This window comes from Phoxinus phoxinus (assembly GCF_949152265.1).
Source record: "Phoxinus phoxinus genome assembly, chromosome: 25".
In the NCBI taxonomy this organism is placed as follows: Eukaryota; Metazoa; Chordata; class Actinopteri; order Cypriniformes; family Leuciscidae; genus Phoxinus; species Phoxinus phoxinus.
Window position 1 is genome coordinate 6,640,196 of NC_136900.1, and position 5,533 is coordinate 6,645,728.

Here is a 5,533-nt window from a genome sequence, read left to right on the forward strand (position 1 = left end):
AAGGGGCTGGACCTTCATAAAACAGGAAGGGCAAAGCGTAAAGTGGGATAACAGCACCGTTTAGAGATCAAAGTTTCAAAACAGCAAACAACATCAAACCACCTATAAAACCTATACTGTAAAAAATGTCCACTTATGTCAACTTAAGTTCTGTTGCTTTTTTAAAATAAAGTAATAATTGATTGGCTGTACAAATCATTTAAACTTAAATTACATTAAAACTAACTTTAAAATCAAGTTGAATCTTGTGTAACTTGTAAAAGAAAGGGGAAATTGCTTAAATTATTTGTGCAGTTAAAGTAATGTAAAAAAATATGTTGCCATGACTTATTATTATTATTTTTTTTTTTTTTACCATGGATGAAAAAACGTCTTGGTTACGTATGTAACCCTCGTTCCCTGAGTACAGGGAACGGAGACGTACGTCGGGTTACCCTGACGAAATTGGGATCACGCTAGGGAGCCTATTACCTTCGAGAAACTAACAAAAAGCCAATGAACATTGGCATGCAACATTTGCATTCCGCGGACCCGCCCGTCAGCGCGGGTATAAAGCCGGAAGTAAACATTGCATCATCGCTTTTCGCTGAGGAGCCGAAGTAACGGACCCCCGCGAAGGTACAGCCACATGGCAAAGGGACGTACGTCTCCGTTCCCTGTACTCAGGGAACGAGGGTTACATACGTAACCGAGACGTTCCCTTTCGTCCAGGGAACTCCGACGTACGTCGGGTTACCCTGACGAAATTGGGATCCCTAATAAAACGCCATGGTGCTGGCCCCTTCCAGTGCCCAGCTAAGCCGCCCTACAGCAGTTTCGAATAATTTTCGGGGGCTGCTAGGAATCCACTGCTGTTCCGCAAGACCCACACAGAGGACATTGGATAACACTGGGAAGCGTACCTCAACCCCCGGGGGGGGGAGGCACACTGCGGAAAACCAGAATGCCTGAACTGGCCTGGAATACTCATATGAATTCATATAGTGAACATATGGAGTCCCTGAGATGGTCTCAACCATTGGAATTGAGAGCACATTCAACAAGGACGACGGAGCGAGTCCGTCGGGGGAAGACACGGCTGGACTGCACGTGGCAAAAAGCGGTACTCAAGACCACTGAACACCCAGTCTGCTAGACAACTCTTGCTAGAGGAGCAAACCTGGCGCCGGGCGGTCCGCCACGCCGGGCACCGGGGGGGTGATGGAGGAACTCAACGAGGCTACCACTTAGGGTGCCAGCGGAGCGGAAGAGACGCACTTATCTGATTTACAGAGTGGCGCAGCAAGCCGACACAACCTATTCCCTCGACCCACTGGACAAAGCCAGAACCCGGGAGGAAACCGGTTCCACACGGAAGTTATAGCACCTAGCAAACGTGTTAGGTGTCGCCCAGCCCCCAGCTCTACAAATGTCTGTCAGCGAGGCGCCTTGAGCCAACGCCCAGGAAGCGGCAACACCTCCAGTTGAGTGAGCGCGCAACCTGGGGGGACAAGGCTCACCCTGAGCCTCATAGGCTCGGGTGATGGCATCCACTATCCAGTGGGCTAACCTCTGCTTGGAGACGGCCTTCCCCTTCTGCCGGCCTCCGTAACAGACAAGGAGCTGGTCTGAGGTCCTGAAGCTTTGCGTTCTGTCAACGTAACACTGCAAGGAGTGGACGGGACAGAGAAAAGCTAGGGCTGGGTCTGCCTCCTCCTGGGGCAGCGCTTGCAGGTTCACTACCTGATCTCTAAACGGAGTGGTAGGAACCTTGGGCACATATCCGGGGCGGGGTCTCAGTGTTACGTGGGACAGGCCCGGCCCGAACTCTAGGCACGATTCGTCGACCGAAAATGCTTGCAGATCCCCGACCCTTTTAAAAGAAGCCAATGCTAACAGGAGCGCTGTCTTAATAGACAGGATATCAAGCTCTACTGTCAGCAAAGGCTCAAAGGGAGGACTCTGGAGAGCTCTCAGTACCAGAGTCAAGTCCCAAGGGGGTACAGAGTGTACAGGGCGAGGAGGGTTTAACCTCCTAGCACCCTTCAGGAATCTGATGACCAGGTCGTGCTTTCCCACCGACTTATTGTCAACTGCATCGTGATGCACCGCAATGGCAGCGACATACACTTTGAGGGTTGAAGGGGACAGCCTACGCTCCAACCCATCTTGCAGGAAAGAAAGCACAACACCGATCGGGCAAGTTCGGGTGTCCTCCTGACGGGAGGAGCACCAAGCGACGAACAGGTTCCACTTTAACGCATAGAGGCGCCTCATAGAGGGGGCTCTAGCGGAAGCGATAGTGTCTACCACTGCCTGTGGCAGACCACTCAGAACCTCCGCGTCCCGTCCAGGGACCAGACATGGAGTTTCCAGAGGTCTGGACGCGGGTGCCGTAGAGTCTCTGAGTCTCTGAGAAAGTAGATCCTTCCTCAGAGGAATCGGCCAAGGAGGGGCTGTCGAGAGGAGCATGAGTTCTGGGAACCAAGTCCTGGTGGGCCAGTACGGCGCCACCAGCAAGACCTGCTGCTCTTCCTCCCTGACCTTGCACAGAGTCTGCGCAAGAAGGCTCACTGGGGGGAACGCATATTTGCGTAGGCCCCGGGGCCAGCTGTGAGCCAGGGCGTCCGTGCCGAGTGTCCCCTCGGTCAGGGAGTAAAACCACTGGCAATGGGTTGTGTCCGGAGAGGCGAACAGGTCGACCTGTGCCGCTCCGAAGACACTCCAAATCAGCTGGACCGCCTGGGGATGGAGTCGCCATTCTCCGGGCAGGGGGGTGAACCGTGAAAGCTCGTCGGCCACACGGTTGAGAGCCCCCGGCACGTAAGCGGCATGAAGCGACCTCAGATGCTTCTGACTCCAAAGGAGGAGGTGGGAGGCGAGTCGCGACATACGACGGGAGCGTAGACCACCTTGACGGTTGATGTACGCAACGGTCGCAGTGCTGTCCGTACGGACCAGTACGTGCTTGTGTCTGAGTACCCCTACGAAGCGACACAGAGCTAGACGTACTGCTTGCAACTCCAGGCAGTTGATGTTCCAATGCAGCTGGGGCCCCGTCCACAGACCCGAGACTGCATGCCCTTTGTACGTGAAAACCACAGCATGCCTGGAAACCTGGATCAGGGGCACTCCAGCCCGAAGGAACGCAGGGTCCGACCACGGGGAGAAGGTTTGGCGGCAGTGCGGGGTTACTTGGACCCGGAACGTGCCACTCTGCCACGCCCACCTCGGGACTCGATCGTGAAGCCAGCGCTGTAGCGGTCTCATATGTAACAGGCCGAGCGGTGTAATCGCCGCTGCGGCCGCCATATGCCCCAGGAGCCTCTGAAATTGTTTCAGTGGAACCGCTGTCCTGCCTCGAAAAGACCTGAGGCAGGTGAGCACTGACTGGACGCGCTCCTCTGTGAGGCGCGCAGTCTGGGCGACCGAGTCCAGCTCCATACCGAGATAAGAGATCCTCTGCGTGGGGCAGAGTTTGCTCTGGGCAAACTGAATTGCGTAGCCGAGCCGAATGGTGCGGAGGATCCACCGGGACGGAGCTGGAAGCGCTAGCCAGGCCTCCAGGAACCGAGCGAGTAGACCCACCCGAACCACCGGCGTACCCGCGGAGGGGCAGCAGGGCGGGGGACAGGGACCCGGCTCCAGCGACGACGTGGCGACCGCGAGCGGGGTCTGGGCGCAGGTACTGACACCTACCTGTCCACTCCGGGGGGCAGACGGCAGAGAGGGTTCTTCGTGTACCCACTGCTGCGGGCCGCCCCGTGGCGAGGGGAGGGGGAGAGACGAGGAACGAGGCCCTGACTCCTCGCAACCCCGTCTCTGCACCTCCGTGGCCAGCCGTAGGCCGGGGCGACGCGGAGGGTTCCGCGAGGCCGCTACCCGCAGGCTGGGGAGAGGGGAGCGGGTAGCGGCCTCGCGGAACCCTCCGCGTCGCCCCGGCCTACGGCTCGTGGCCGACGAGCTTTCACTCTCCTCTTCCTGGAAGGTGCAGGTGGCGTCGGAGCGGGCTGGGTCGCCCTCTTACGGCCCGACCTCCGTCCCCCAGGCTGAGGCTGCTGGCCTGGAGGGGGAGCGGCCGCTGGAGGACGACCTCGGCGACGAGCGGCCGGAGGCTGTACAGCAACAGGAGTTGGGCCAGCAGCGGCTTTCCTCCTGTGCAGGACATGCCGCATAGCTTCCGACTGCTTCTGGGCGGCGGAAAACTATTGGGCTAAGTTATCCACCGCCTCGCCGAAGAGGCCCCCTTTGGACACGGGGAAGTCGAGAAGTTTGTTCCTCTCGGCTTCCCGCATATCCGCAAGGGTAAGCCACAGGTGGCGCTCCTGGGCCACAAGCGTGGACATCGCCCGACCCAGCGAACGTGCGGTAACCTTCGTCGCCCGTAGAGCGAAGTTGGTCGCCGCACGCAGCTCCTGCAGCAAGGCTGGGTCGGGACCACCCCCCTGCAGGTCATGGAGTGCTTTGGCCTGGTGGACCTGAAGCAGAGCCATGGCATGCAGGGCGGAGGCGGCGTCTCCACACGCCTTATAGGCCTCCCCGGTTAGACCCGAGGAGAACCTACAGGCGCGGGAGGGGAGTGAAGGGGCACCCCGCCAAGTGGAAGCGGTCTTCAGACACAGCTGCATCGCGATAGACCGCTCCACTGTGGGGATTCCCTCGTACCCGTGCACTGCCCCGCCGTCAAGGGTGGTGAAGAGGGAGGGGCGAGGAGGCCCCCGCCGGTACGCCAGAGGCGCCGACCAGGACTTACTCAACTCCTCATGCACTTCGGGGAAGAAAGGCACTGGAGCGGTACGCGGGGCATCCGCACGTACCGCAGCAGGCCAATCATCAAGCCGCGAATGCGAGGGCCCGGGCGGAGGGTTCCACTCGAGTCCCACATTCGCGGCCGCCCTTTCGAGCATAGCAATCACCTCGGGATCAGCGTCAGCTGAAGCCACCACACCCGGAGGGGGTAGACCCGCTGACTCCTCACCCGAAGATGATTGCTCCTCTTGCGATGCCGCGATAGACATCTGGCCCCCCGGGGGTGCTCCAAAGGAAACAACCGGAACCGTGCGGGACGGCCCCGGAAGTTCCCCCGGAAGCGCCGCTGGCAGCGAGCTACTAGAGGAGTGGGAAGCTCGCAAAGATATTTCACCACACGAGACATTCCGCACTGTAACCCTCATACGCTCACCAACGGGAATGACCGAAGTAGCCGCCTGTCGAACTGAACCGACAGACGAACTAGATCGAGCATTATCCGAAGGGACTCCCCCATATTTCAGGGATCTCAGTCTCGAGCGGAGCGTCGCGATGGCCATGCTCCCACAGAGAGAGCATGACTCATCCAACAACGCTGCCTGAGCATGCTTTAAGCCCAAACATGCGAGACAGTGTTGATGGCCATCATCCGGAGGGAGAAGTCTACCGCATCCAGAAACGCACGGGTGAGTCGACATCCTGAAAAGGACGCGAAACACCCGCCAGCTCTTTTAGAAAGAAAAGAGAGAGAGAAAAACAAGAGAGAGAGAGAGAGAGAGAAAACGCCGAAGCGCCGAGGGACCAC